This window comes from Anabrus simplex, chromosome 1 (assembly GCF_040414725.1).
Source record: "Anabrus simplex isolate iqAnaSimp1 chromosome 1, ASM4041472v1, whole genome shotgun sequence".
In the NCBI taxonomy this organism is placed as follows: domain Eukaryota; kingdom Metazoa; phylum Arthropoda; class Insecta; order Orthoptera; family Tettigoniidae; genus Anabrus; species Anabrus simplex.
In genome coordinates, this window is record NC_090265.1 from 155,480,062 (window position 1) to 155,493,479 (window position 13,418).

General features: G+C 46.9%; 14 non-coding genes across 14 annotated transcripts; all 14 read right to left on the minus strand.

Moving 5' to 3' along the window:
* Nucleotides 1-616: 616 nt before the first annotated feature.
* TRNAL-CAA (transfer RNA leucine (anticodon CAA)) lies at nt 617-737 on the minus strand. Its single transcript has 2 exons — nt 699-737; nt 617-661 (listed from the first exon to the last, which is right to left on the minus strand). It is a non-coding gene; the product is annotated as a tRNA-Leu (tRNA).
* Nucleotides 738-1,679: 942 nt separating this feature from the next.
* Nucleotides 1,680-1,751, minus strand: TRNAW-CCA (transfer RNA tryptophan (anticodon CCA)). Its single transcript has one exon. It is a non-coding gene; the product is annotated as a tRNA-Trp (tRNA).
* Nucleotides 1,752-2,382: 631 nt separating this feature from the next.
* Nucleotides 2,383-2,502, minus strand: TRNAL-CAA (transfer RNA leucine (anticodon CAA)). The gene is made up of 2 exons: nt 2,465-2,502; nt 2,383-2,427 (listed from the first exon to the last, which is right to left on the minus strand). It is a non-coding gene; the product is annotated as a tRNA-Leu (tRNA).
* Nucleotides 2,503-3,445: 943 nt separating this feature from the next.
* Nucleotides 3,446-3,517, minus strand: TRNAW-CCA (transfer RNA tryptophan (anticodon CCA)). Its single transcript has one exon. It is a non-coding gene; the product is annotated as a tRNA-Trp (tRNA).
* Nucleotides 3,518-4,672: 1,155 nt separating this feature from the next.
* Nucleotides 4,673-4,792, minus strand: TRNAL-CAA (transfer RNA leucine (anticodon CAA)). The gene is made up of 2 exons: nt 4,755-4,792; nt 4,673-4,717 (listed from the first exon to the last, which is right to left on the minus strand). It is a non-coding gene; the product is annotated as a tRNA-Leu (tRNA).
* A 943-nt stretch (nt 4,793-5,735) lies between these two features.
* On the minus strand, nt 5,736-5,807 carry TRNAW-CCA (transfer RNA tryptophan (anticodon CCA)). The gene has a single exon. It is a non-coding gene; the product is annotated as a tRNA-Trp (tRNA).
* A 620-nt stretch (nt 5,808-6,427) lies between these two features.
* On the minus strand, nt 6,428-6,547 carry TRNAL-CAA (transfer RNA leucine (anticodon CAA)). Its single transcript has 2 exons — nt 6,510-6,547; nt 6,428-6,472 (listed from the first exon to the last, which is right to left on the minus strand). It is a non-coding gene; the product is annotated as a tRNA-Leu (tRNA).
* Nucleotides 6,548-7,490: 943 nt separating this feature from the next.
* TRNAW-CCA (transfer RNA tryptophan (anticodon CCA)) lies at nt 7,491-7,562 on the minus strand. Its single transcript has one exon. It is a non-coding gene; the product is annotated as a tRNA-Trp (tRNA).
* Nucleotides 7,563-8,194: 632 nt separating this feature from the next.
* On the minus strand, nt 8,195-8,314 carry TRNAL-CAA (transfer RNA leucine (anticodon CAA)). The gene is made up of 2 exons: nt 8,277-8,314; nt 8,195-8,239 (listed from the first exon to the last, which is right to left on the minus strand). It is a non-coding gene; the product is annotated as a tRNA-Leu (tRNA).
* A 944-nt stretch (nt 8,315-9,258) lies between these two features.
* On the minus strand, nt 9,259-9,330 carry TRNAW-CCA (transfer RNA tryptophan (anticodon CCA)). Its single transcript has one exon. It is a non-coding gene; the product is annotated as a tRNA-Trp (tRNA).
* Nucleotides 9,331-9,982: 652 nt separating this feature from the next.
* On the minus strand, nt 9,983-10,102 carry TRNAL-CAA (transfer RNA leucine (anticodon CAA)). The gene is made up of 2 exons: nt 10,065-10,102; nt 9,983-10,027 (listed from the first exon to the last, which is right to left on the minus strand). It is a non-coding gene; the product is annotated as a tRNA-Leu (tRNA).
* A 943-nt stretch (nt 10,103-11,045) lies between these two features.
* On the minus strand, nt 11,046-11,117 carry TRNAW-CCA (transfer RNA tryptophan (anticodon CCA)). The gene has a single exon. It is a non-coding gene; the product is annotated as a tRNA-Trp (tRNA).
* Nucleotides 11,118-11,748: 631 nt separating this feature from the next.
* TRNAL-CAA (transfer RNA leucine (anticodon CAA)) lies at nt 11,749-11,869 on the minus strand. The gene is made up of 2 exons: nt 11,831-11,869; nt 11,749-11,793 (listed from the first exon to the last, which is right to left on the minus strand). It is a non-coding gene; the product is annotated as a tRNA-Leu (tRNA).
* A 942-nt stretch (nt 11,870-12,811) lies between these two features.
* Nucleotides 12,812-12,883, minus strand: TRNAW-CCA (transfer RNA tryptophan (anticodon CCA)). The gene has a single exon. It is a non-coding gene; the product is annotated as a tRNA-Trp (tRNA).
* Nucleotides 12,884-13,418: the final 535 nt, after the last annotated feature.

Here is a 13,418-nt window from a genome sequence, read left to right on the forward strand (position 1 = left end):
CAAGGACAGATACAACCCAAGCATTTTATGATAACTAGTTCGGGGACACATCCGTTGAAGTTTGAAACAGTTGCTAGAACACAACGGATGCAGTTACTGTGCCGCCCAACAACCGATCAATTAACGTTTCAGAATAATTAGACCCCGAACTTTCAGGCAGTAACTTAGTCATTAGGAAATGTAGTTGTCCGGATCACCGGGCTGGATCCCTCGCTGAGCCGAGGGAAAAAAATCACCGTGGAGAGTAAAACGATTAATTAAATAATAATAGACTGTAGTTCAACACAATTACATTTCTTGTGTGTTTCTCAAATGAACGTATCAACTTATGCTCAGAACGATGTCGTGAACCTCAACAACATAGGTGACTACATCAACTCCTTCACCGATATCGATTGCTGCAGTCGCTTAAGTACGGCCAGAATTCGGGAGATAGTGTGTTCGAACCACACTGTCGATAGGCCTGAAGATGGTTTTCCGTGGTTTGCTACGACCGCTTCCTTCAAAGTCCTAGCCCTTTCCTGACCCATCGTCGCCATAACACCTATCTGTGTCGGTGCAACGTAAAGCCAATAGCAAATAAGATAACTCTTTCAGGAAATAAACGGCAAAAATTTTGTCAGAGTGGGATTCGAACCCACGCCCTCAGAGAGGACCAGAATTCTTCGGACCTGAGTGATTCAGGCAAGGGAAACTGCCTTGAGTCTGGCGCCTTAGACCGCTCGGCCATCCAGACATACAAACAGCCATGCACCAAGATAGTGACTTGCTATTGATGAAACAATTCATGCTGCGGAGATTTTACGCACAATTTAGCGCGAGTAATTCGTAGTCAAGATTTGAAAAAGGATAAATTGGCCTGTATACAGAACGTTACATTAAATAATTAATTCATTCGCCCCTATGCTAAACGATCATAGTTACTACCGCCTAATATACAATGTGTGTTGAAGACAATGTGAAAAGCGATACGTGATCGTATTCTTTATCTGCTTAACCTCCAGGGTCGGATTTTCCCACGGCCACAGCCAGGTATACACCTGTACCGTCTCAACGGCAGTGTCCTGGGCCGTGAGCCATTGGTTAGGGGATACAACTGTAAAGGATTACCAATACCTCACACAGGCGGCCTCACCCGCTATGCTGAACAGGTTCCTGTCGTGGGAATGGGACGATTGGAAGGGATAGAGAAGGAAGCGGCCGTGGCCTCAAGTTAGGTACCAACTCGGAATTTGCCTGGAAGAGAAGTGGGAAGCACAAAAAACCACTCCGAGTATGTCTAAGGTGGGAAACGAACCTACGTCTACTCGCTTGACTTCCCGAGGCTTAGTGGACCCCGTTCCAGTCTTCGTACCACATTACACATTTCATTGCAGCGCCGGGAATCGAACCCGTGCTTCCGGGGGTGGCAGCTAATCACGCTAACCATAACACCACAGTGGCGGAGCAAAAAATAATAAAAAATAAAAAGGTAATCCATTTCTGATGACGACCCACATTTGCTACACCTCGCATTTAACGTTTGACATCTACATCTCAACATCATCTGTCCGGGAAACATGACTTTAGGACAGGACTACAGTGATATCGTGTGATTCTCTTCCCTCCCTTAGGTCCTACGTGCTAGCTGAGCTCTTCGCCGATGTACGGTGAGCTAATGAACGCACATTAAATACACTTGACCCCGACGTGATTTGAACACGCAACCTTCTGAACTGGAGTCAGACGCGCTACCGTTGCGCCACGGAGTCGCCGAGACGCCTCGGCTCTCTAAAGGTCTTTAGAGCAAGGACAGATACAACCCAAGCATTTTATCATAACTGGTTCGGGGACACATCCGTTGTAGTTTGAAACAGTTGCAAGAACACAACGGATGCAGTTAATGTGCCGCCCAACAACCGATCAATTAACGTTTCAGAATAATTAGACCCCGAACTTTCAGGCAGTAACTTAGTCATTAGGAAATGTAGTTGTCCGTTTCACCGGGCTGGATCCCTCGCTGAGCCGAGGGAAAAAAATCACCGTGGAGAGTAAAACGATTAATTAAATAATAATAGACTGTAGTTCAACACAATTACATTTCTTGTGTGTTTCCCAAATGAACGATGTCGTGAACCTCAACAACATAGCTGACTACATCAACTCCTTCACCGATATCGATTGCTGCAGTCGCTTAAGTACGGCCAGACTTCGGGAGATAGTGTGTTCGAACCACACTGTCGATAGGCCTGAAGATGGTTTTCCGTGGTTTGCTACGACCGCTTCCTTCAAAGTCCTAGCCCTTTCCTGACCCATCGTCGCCATAACACCTATCTGTGTTGGTGCAACGTAAAGCCAATAGCAAATAAGATAACTCTTTCAGGAAATAAACGGCAAAAATTTTGTCAGGAGTGGGATTCGAACCCATGCCCTCAGAGAGGACCAGAATTCTTCGAACCTGAGTGATTCAGGCAAGGAAAACTGCCTTGAGTCTGGCGCCTTAGACCGCTCGGCCATCCTGACATACAAACAGCCATGCACCAAGATAGTGACTTGCTATTGATGAAACAATTCATGCTGCGGAGATTTTACGCACAATTTAGCGCGAGTAATTCGTAGTCAAGATTTGAAAAAGGATAAATTGGCCTGTATACAGAACGTTACATTAAATAATTAATTCATTCGCCCCTATGCTAAACGATCATAGTTACTACCGCCTAATATACAATGTGTGTTGAAGACAATGTGAAAAGCCATACGTGATCGTATTCTTTATCTGCTTAACCTCCAGGGTCAGATTTTCCCACGGCCTCAACCAGGTATACACCTGTACCGTCTCAACGGCAGTGTCCTGGGCCGTGAGTCATTGGTTAGGGGATACAACTGTAAAGGATTACCAATACCTCACCCAGGCGGCCTCACCCGCTATGCTGAACAGGTTCCTGTCGTGGGAATGGGGCGATTGGAAGGGATAGAGAAGGAAGCGGCCGTGGCCTTAAGTTAGGTACCAACTCGGAATTTGCCTGGAAGAGAAGTGGGAAGCACAAAAAACCACTCCGAGTATGTCTAAGGTGGGAAACGAACCTACGTCTACTCGCTTGACTTCCCGAGGCTTAGTGGACCCCGTTCCAGTCTTCGTACCACATTTCACATTTCATTGCAGCGCCGGGAATCGAACCCGTGCTTCCGGGGGTAGCAGCTAATCACGCTAACCATAACACCACAGTGGCGGAGCAAAAAATAATAAAAAATAAAAAGGTAATCCATTTCTGATGACGACCCACATTTGCTACACCTCGCATTTAACGTTTGACATCTACATCTCAACATCATCTGTTCGGAAAACAGGACTTTAGGACAGGACTACAGTGATATCGTGTGATTCTCTTCCCTCCCTTAGGTCCTACGTGCTAGCTGAGCTCTTCGCCGATGTACGGTGAGCTAATGAACGCACATTAAAAACACTTGACCCCGACGTGATTTGAACACGCAACCTTCTGATCTGGAGTCAGACGCGCTACCGTTGCGCCACGGAGTCGCCGATACGCCTCGGCTCTCTAAAGGTCTTTAGAGCAAGGACAGATACAACCCAAGCATTTTATCATAACTGGTTCGGGGACACATCCGTTGAAGTTTGAAACAGTTGCAGAACACAACGGATGCAGTTACTGTGCCGCCCAACAACCGATCAATTAATGTTTCAGAATAATTAGACCCCGAACTTTCAGGCAGTAACTTAGTCATTGTGCCGCCTCTGTGGTGTAGTGGTTAGCGTGATTAGCTACCACCCCCGGAGGTCCGGGTTCGATTCCCGGCTCTGCCACGAAATTTGAAAAGTGGTACGAGGGCTGGAACGGGGTCCACGCAGCCTCGGGAGGTCAACTGAGTAGAGGTGGGTTCGATTCCCACCTCAGCCATCCTGGAAGTGGTTTTCCGTGGTTTCCCACTTCTCCTCCAGGCAAATGCCGGGATGGTACCTAACTTAAGGCCACGGCCGCTTCCTTCCCTCTTCCTTGCCTATCCCTTCCAATCTTCCCATCCCTCCACAAGGCCCCTGTTCAGCATAGCAGGTGAGGCCGCCTGGGCGAGGTACTGGTCATACTCCCCAGTTGTATCCCCCGACCAAGAGTCTGAAGCTCCAGGACACTGCCCTTGAGGCGGTAGAGGTGGGATCCCTCGCTAAGTCCGAGGGAAAAACCGAACCTGGAGGGTAAACAGATGATGATGATGATGATGAACTTAGTCATTAGGAAATGTAGTTGTCCGGATCACCGGGCTGGATCCCTCGCTGAGCCGAGGGAAAAAAATCACTGTGGAGAGTAAAACGATTAATTAAATAATAATAGACTGTAGTTCAACACAATTACATTTCTTGTGTGTTTCTCAAATGAACGTATCAACTTATGCTCAGAACGATGTCGTGAACCTCAACAACATAGCTGACTACATCAACTCCTTCACCGATATCGATTGCTGCAGTCGCTTAAGTACGGCCAGAATTCGGGAGATAGTGTGTTCGAACCACACTGTCGATAGGCCTGAAGATGGTTTTCCGTGGTTTGCTACGACCGCTTCCTTCAAAGTCCTAGCCCTTTCCTGACCCATCGTCGCCATAACACCTATCTGTGTCGGTGCAACGTAAAGCCAATTGCAAATAAGATAACTCTTTCAGGAAAGAAAACGGCAAAAATTTTGTCAGGAGTGGGATTCGAACCCACGCCCTCAGAGAGGACCAGAATTCTTCGGACCTGAGTGATTCAGGCAAGGGAAACTGCCTTGAGTCTGGCGCCTTAGACCGCTCGGCCATCCTGACATACAAACAGCCATGCACCAAGATAGTGACTTGCTATTGATGAAACAATTCATGCTGCGGAGATTTTACGCACAATTTAGCGCGAGTAATTCGTAGTCAAGATTTGAAAAAGGATAAATTGGCCTGTATACAGAACGTTACATTAAATAATTAATTCATTCGCCCCTATGCTAAACGATCATAGTTACTACCGCCTAATATACAATGTGTGTTGAAGACAATGTGAAAAGCGATACGTGATCGTATTCTTTATCTGCTTAACCTCCAGGGTCGGATTTTCCCACGGCCTCAGCCAGGTATACACCTGTACCGTCTCAACGGCAGTGTCCTGGGCCGTGAGTCATTGGTTAGGGGATACAACTGTAAAGGATTACCAATACCTCACCCAGGCGGCCTCACCCGCTATGCTGAACAGGTTCCTGTCGTGGGAATGGGACGATTGGAAGGGATAGAGAAGGAAGCGGCCGTGGCCTCAAGTTAGGTACCAACTCGGAATTTGCCTGGAAGAGAAGTGGGAAGCACAAAAAACCACTCCGAGTATGTCTAAGGTGGGAAACGAACCTACGTCTACTCGCTTGACTTCCCGAAGCTTAGTGGACCCCGTTCCAGTCTTCGTACCACATTACACATTTCATTGCAGCGCCGGGAATCGAACCCGTGCTTCCGGGGGTGGCAGCTAATCACGCTAACCATAACACCACAGTGGCGGAGCAAAAAATAATAAAAAATAAAAAGGTAATCCATTTCTGATGACGACCCACATTTGCTACACCTCGCATTTAACGTTTGACATCTACATCTCAACATCATCTGTTCGGAAAACAGGACTTTAGGACAGGACTACAGTGATATCGTGTGATTCTCTTCCCTCCCTTAGGTCCTACGTGCTAGCTGAGCTCTTCGCCGATGTACGGTGAGCTAATGAACGCACATTAAATACACTTGACCCCGACGTGATTTGAACACGCAACCTTCTGAACTGGAGTCAGACGCGCTACCGTTGCGCCACGGAGTCGCCGAGACGCCTCGGCTCTCTAAAGGTCTTTAGAGCAAGGACAGATACAACCCAAGCATTTTATCATAACTGGTTCGGGGTCACATCCGTTGTAGTTTGTAACAGTTGCAAGAACACAACGGATGCAGTTACTGTGCCGCCCAACAACCGATCAATTAACGTTTCAGAATAATTAGACCCCGAACTTTCAGGCATTAGGAAATGTAGTTGTCCGTTTCACCGGGCTGGATCCCTCGCTGTGCCGTGGGAAAAAAATCAGCGTGGAGAGTAAAGCGATTAAATAAATAATAATAGACTGTAGTTCAACACAATTACATTTCTTGTGTGTTTCTCAAATGAACGATGTCGTGAACCTCAACAACATAGCTGACTACATCAACTCCTTCACCGATATCGATTGCTCCAGTCGCTTAAGTACGGCCAGAATTCGGGAGATAGTGTGTTCGGACCACACTGTCGCTAGGCCTGAAGATGGTTTTTTGTGGTTTGCTACGACCGCTTCCTTCAAAGTCCTAGCCCTTTCCTGACCCATCGTCGCCATAACACCTATCTGTGTCGGTGCAACGTAAAGTCAATTGCAAATAAGATAACTCTTTCAGGAAAAAAAACGGCAAAAATTTTGTCAGGAGTGGGATTCGAACCCACGCCCTCAGAGAGGACCAGAATTCTTCGGACCTGAGTGATTCAGGCAAGGGAAACTGCCTTGAGTCTGGCGCCTTAGACCGCTCGGCCATCCTGACATTCAAACAGCCATGCACCAAGATAGTGACTTGCTATTGATGAAACAATTCATGCTGCGGAGATTTTACGCACAATTTAGCGCGAGTAATTCGTAGTCAAGATTTGAAAAAGGATAAATTGGCCTGTATACAGAACGTTACATTAAATAATTAATTCATTCGCCCCTATGCTAAACGATCATAGTTACTACCGCCTATTATACAATGTGTGTTGAAGACAATGTGAAAAGCGATACGTGATCGTATTCTTTATCTGCTTAACCTCCAGGGTCGGATTTTCCCACGGCCTCAGCCAGGTATACACCTGTACCGTCTCAACGGCAGTGTCCTGGGCCGTGAGTCATTGGTTAGGGGATACAACTGTAAAGGATTACCAATACCTCACCCAGGCGGCCTCACCCGCTATGCTGAACAGGTTCCTGTCGTGGGAATGGGACGATTGGAAGGGATAGAGAAGGAAGCGGCCGTGGCCTCAAGTTAGGTACCAACTCGGAATTTGCCTGGAAGAGAAGTGGGAAGCACAAAAAACCACTCCGAGTATGTCTAAGGTGGGAAACGAACCTACGTCTACTCGCTTGACTTCCCGAGGCTTAGTGGACCCCGTTCCAGTCTTCGTACCACATTTCACATTTCATTGCAGCGCCGGGAATCAAACCCGTGCTTCCGGGGGTGGCAGCTAATCACGCTAACCATAACACCACAGTGGCGGAGCAAAAAATAATAAAAAATAGAAAGGTAATCCATTTCTGATGACCACCCACATTTGTCACACCTCGCATTTAACGTTTGACATCTACATCTCAACATCATCTGTTCGGAAAACAGGACTTTAGGACAGGACTACAGTGATATCGTGTGATTCTCTTCCCTCCCTTAGGTCCTACGTGCTAGCTGAGCTCTTCGCCGATGTACGGTGAGCTAATGAACGCACATTAAAAACACTTGACCCCGACGTGATTTGAACACGCAACCTTCTGATCTGGAGTCAGACGCGCTACCGTTGCGCCACGGAGTCGCCGATACGCCTCGGCTCTCTAAAGGTCTTTAGAGCAAGGACAGATACAACCCAAGCATTTTATCATAACTGGTTCGGGGACACATCCCTTGTAGTTTGAAACAGTTGCAAGAACACAACGGATGCAGTTACTGTGCCGCCCAACAACCGATCAATTAACGTTTCAGAATAATTAGACCCCGAACTTTCAGGCAGTAACTTAGTCATTAGGAAATGTAGTTGTCCGTTTCACCGGGCTGGATCCCTCGCTGTGCCGTGGGAAAAAAATCACCGTGGAGAGTAAAGCGATTAAATAAATAATAATAGACTGTAGTTCAACACAATTACATTTCTTGTGTGTTTCTCAAATGAACGATGTCGTGAACCTCAACAACATAGCTGACTACATCAACTCCTTCACCGATATCGATTGCTGCAGTCGCTTAAGTACGGCCAGAATTCGGGAGATAGTGTGTTCGAACCACACTGTCGATAGGCCTGAAGATGGTTTTCCGTGGTTTGCTACGACCGCTTCCTTCAAAGTCCTAGCCCTTTCCTGACCCATCGTCGCCATAACACCTATCTGTGTCGGTGCAACGTAAAGCCAATAGCAAATAAGATAACTCTTTCAGGAAAAAAAACGGCAAAAATTTTGTCAGGAGTGGGATTCGAACCCACGCCCTCAGAGAGGACCAGAATTCTTCGGACCTGAGTGATTCAGGCAAGGGAAACTGCCTTGAGTCTGGCGCCTTAGACCGCTCGGCCATCCTGACATACAAACAGCTGTGCACCAAGATAGTGACTTGCTATTGATGAAACAATTCATGCTGCGGAGATTTTACGCACAATTTAGCGCGAGTAATTCGTATTCAAGATTTGAAAAAGGATTAATTGGCCTGTATACAGAACGTTACATTAAATAATTAATTCATTCGCCCCTATGCTAAACGATCATAGTTACTACCGCCTAATATACAATGTGTGTTGAAGACAATGTGAAAAGCGATACGTGATCGTATTCCTTATCTGCTTAACCTCCAGGGTCGGATTTTCCCACGGCCTCTGCCAGGTATACACCTGTACCGTCTCAACGGCAGTGTCCTGGGCCGTGAGTCATTGGTTAGGGGATACAACTGTAAAGGATTACCAATACCTCACCCAGGCGGCCTCACCCGCTATGCTGAACAGGTTCCTGTCGTGGGAATGGGACGATTGGAAGGGATAGAGAAGGAAGCGGCCGTGGCCTTAAGTTAGGTACCAACTCGGAATTTGCCTGGAAGAGAAGTGGGAAGCACAAAAAACCACCCCGAGTATGTCTAAGGTGGGAAACGAACCTACGTCTACTCGCTTGACTTCCCGAGGCTTAGTGGACCCCGTTCCAGTCTTCGTACCACATTTCACATTTCATTGCAGCGCCGGGAATCGAACCCGTGCTTCCGGTGGTAGCAGCTAATCACGCTAACCATAACACCACAGTGGCGGAGCAAAAAATAATAAAAAAATAAAAAGGTAATCCATTTCTGATGACGACCCACATTTGCTACACCTCGCATTTAACGTTTGACATCTACATCTCAACATCATCTGTTCGGAAAACAGGACTTTAGGACAGGACTACAGTGATATCGTGTGATTCTCTTCCCTCCCTTAGGTCCTACGTGCTAGCTGAGCTCTTCGCCGATGTACGGTGAGCTAATGAACGCACATTAAAAACACTTGACCCCGACGTGATTTGAACACGCAACCTTCTGATCTGGAGTCAGACGCGCTACCGTTGCGCCACGGAGTCGCCGATACGCCTCGGCTCTCTAAAGGTCTTTAGAGCAAGGACAGATACAACCCAAGCATTTTATGATAACTAGTTCGGGGACACATCCGTTGAAGTTTGAAACAGTTGCTAGAACACAACGGATGCAGTTACTGTGCCGCCCAACAACCGATCAATTAACGTTTCAGAATAATTAGACCCCGAACTTTCAGGCAGTAACTTAGTCATTAGGAAATGTAGTTGTCCGGATCACCGGGCTGGATCCCTCGCTGAGCCGAGGGAAAAAAATCACCGTGGAGAGTAAAACGATTAATTAAATAATAATAGACTGTAGTTCAACACAATTACATTTCTTGTGTGTTTCTCAAATGAACGTATCAACTTATGCTCAGAACGATGTCGTGAACCTCAACAACATAGGTGACTACATCAACTCCTTCACCGATATCGATTGCTGCAGTCGCTTAAGTACGGCCAGAATTCGGGAGATAGTGTGTTCGAACCACACTCTCGATAGGCCTGAAGATGGCTTTCCGTGGTTTGCTACGACCGCTTCCTTCAAAGTCCTAGCCCTTTCCTGACCCATCGTCGCCATAACACCTATCTGTGTCGGTGCAACGTAAAGCCAATAGCAAATAAGATAACTCTTTCAGGAAATAAACGGCAAAAATTTTGTCAGGAGTGGGATTCGAACCCACGCCCTCAGAGAGGACCAGAATTCTTCGGACCTGATTGATTCAGGCAAGGGAAACTGCCTTGAGTCCGGCGCCTTAGACCGCTCGGCCATCCTGACATACAAACAGCCATGCACCAAGATAGTGACTTGCTATTGATGAAACAATTCATGCTGCGGAGATTTTATGCACAATTTAGCGCGAGTAATTCGTAGTCAAGATTTGAAAAAGGATAAATTGGCCTGTATACAGAACGTTACATTAAATAATTAATTCATTCGCCCCTATGCTAAACGATCATAGTTACTACCGCCTAATATACAATGTGTGTTGAAGACAATGTGAAAAGCGATACGTGATCGTATTCTTTATCTGCTTAACCTCCAGGGTCGGATTTACCCACGGCCTCAGCCAGGTATACACCTGTACCGTCTCAACGGCAGTGTCCTGGGCCGTGAGTAATTGGTTAGGGGATACAACTGTAAAGGATTACCAATACCTCACCCAGGCGGCCTCACCCGCTATGCTGAACAGGTTCCTGTCGTGGGAATGGGACGATTGGAAGGGATAGAGAAGGAAGCGGCCGTGGCCTCAAGTTAGGTACCAACTCGGAATTTGCCTGGAAGAGAAGTGGGAAGCACAAAAAACCACTCCGAGTATGTCTAAGGTGGGAAACGAACCTACGTCTACTCGCTTGACTTCCCGAGGCTTAGTGGGCCCCGTTCCAGTTTTCGTACCACATTTCACATTTCATTGCAGCGCCGGGAATCGAACCCGTGCTTCCAGGGGTGGCAGCTAATCACGCTAACCATAACGCCACAGTGGCGCAGCAAAAAATAATAAAAAATAAAAACGTAATCCATTTCTGATGACGACCCACATTTGCTACACCTCGCATTTAACGTTTGACATCTACATCTCAACACCATCTGTTCGGAAAACAGGACTTTAGGACAGGACTACAGTGATATCGTGTGATTCTCTTCCCTCCCTTAGGTCCTACGTGCTAGCTGAGCTCTTCGCCGATGTACGGTGAGCTAATGAACGCACATTAAAAACACTTGACCCCGACGTGATTTGAACACGCAACCTTCTGATCTGGAGTCAGACGCGCTACCGTTGCGCCACGGAGTCGCCGATACGCCTCGGCTCTCTAAAGGTCTTTAGAGCAAGGACAGATACAACCCAAGCATTTTATCATAACTGGTTCGGGGACACATCCGTTGTAGTTTGACACAGTTGCAAGAACACAACGGATGCAGTTACTGTGCCGCCCAACAACCGATCAATTAACGTTTCAGAATAATTAGACCCCGAACTTTCAGGCAGTAACTTAGTCATTAGGAAATGTAGTTGTCCGGATCACCGGGCTGGATCCCTCGCTGTGCCGAGGGAAAAAAAATCACCGTGGAGATTAAAGCGATTAAATAAATAATAATAGACTGTAGTTCAACGCAATTACATTTCTTGTGTGTTTCTCAAATGAACGATGTCGTGAACCTCAACAACATAGCTGACTACATCAACTCCTTCACCGATATCGATTGCTGCAGTCGCTTAAGTACGGCCAGAATTCGGGAGATAGTGTGTTCGAACCACACTGTCGATAGGCCTGAAGATGGTTTTCCGTGGTTTGCTACGACCGCTTCCTTCAAAGTCCTAGCCCTTTCCTGACCCATCGTCGCCATAACACCTATCTGTGTCGGTGCAACGTAAAGCCAATAGCAAATAAGATAACTCTTTCAGGAAATAAACGGCAAAAATTTTGTCAGAGTGGGATTCGAACCCACGCCCTCAGAGAGGACCAGAATTCTTCGGACCTGAGTGATTCAGGCAAGGGAAACTGCCTTGAGTCTGGCGCCTTAGACCGCTCGGCCATCCTGACATACAAACAGCCATGCACCAAGATAGTGACTTGCTATTGATGAAACAATTCATGCTGCGGAGATTTTACGCACAATTTAGCGCGAGTAATTCGTAGTCAAGATTTGAAAAAGGATAAATTGGCCTGTATACAGAACGTTACATTAAATAATTAATTCATTCGCCCCTATGCTAAACGATCATAGTTACTACCGCCTAATATACAATGTGTGTTGAAGACAATGTGAAAAGCGATACGTGATCGTATTCTTTATCTGCTTAACCTCCAGGGTCGGATTTTCCCACGGCCACAGCCAGGTATACACCTGTACCGTCTCAACGGCAGTGTCCTGGGCCGTGAGCCATTGGTTAGGGGATACAACTGTAAAGGATTACCAATACCTCACACAGGCGGCCTCACCCGCTATGCTGAACAGGTTCCTGTCGTGGGAATGGGACGATTGGAAGGGATAGAGAAGGAAGCGGCCGTGGCCTCAAGTTAGGTACCAACTCGGAATTTGCCTGGAAGAGAAGTGGGAAGCACAAAAAACCACTCCGAGTATGTCTAAGGTGGGAAACGAACCTACGTCTACTCGCTTGACTTCCCGAGGCTTAGTGGACCCCGTTCCAGTCTTCGTACCACATTACACATTTCATTGCAGCGCCGGGAATCGAACCCGTGCTTCCGGGGGTGGCAGCTAATCACGCTAACCATAACACCACAGTGGCGGAGCAAAAAATAATAAAAAATAAAAAGGTAATCCATTTCTGATGACGACCCACATTTGCTACACCTCGCATTTAACGTTTGACATCTACATCTCAACATCATCTGTCCGGGAAACATGACTTTAGGACAGGACTACAGTGATATCGTGTGATTCTCTTCCCTCCCTTAGGTCCTACGTGCTAGCTGAGCTCTTCGCCGATGTACGGTGAGCTAATGAACGCACATTAAATACACTTGACCCCGACGTGATTTGAACACGCAACCTTCTGAACTGGAGTCAGACGCGCTACCGTTGCGCCACGGAGTCGCCGAGACGCCTCGGCTCTCTAAAGGTCTTTAGAGCAAGGACAGATACAACCCAAGCATTTTATCATAACTGGTTCGGGGACACATCCGTTGTAGTTTGAAACAGTTGCAAGAACACAACGGATGCAGTTAATGTGCCGCCCAACAACCGATCAATTAACGTTTCAGAATAATTAGACCCCGAACTTTCAGGCAGTAACTTAGTCATTAGGAAATGTAGTTGTCCGTTTCACCGGGCTGGATCCCTCGCTGAGCCGAGGGAAAAAAATCACCGTGGAGAGTAAAACGATTAATTAAATAATAATAGACTGTAGTTCAACACAATTACATTTCTTGTGTGTTTCTCAAATGAACGATGTCGTGAACCTCAACAACATAGCTGACTACATCAACTCCTTCACCGATATCGATTGCTGCAGTCGCTTAAGTACGGCCAGACTTCGGGAGATAGTGTGTTCGAACCACACTGTCGATAGGCCTGAAGATGGTTTTCCGTGGTTTGCTACGACCGCTTCCTTCAAAGTCCTAGCCCTTTC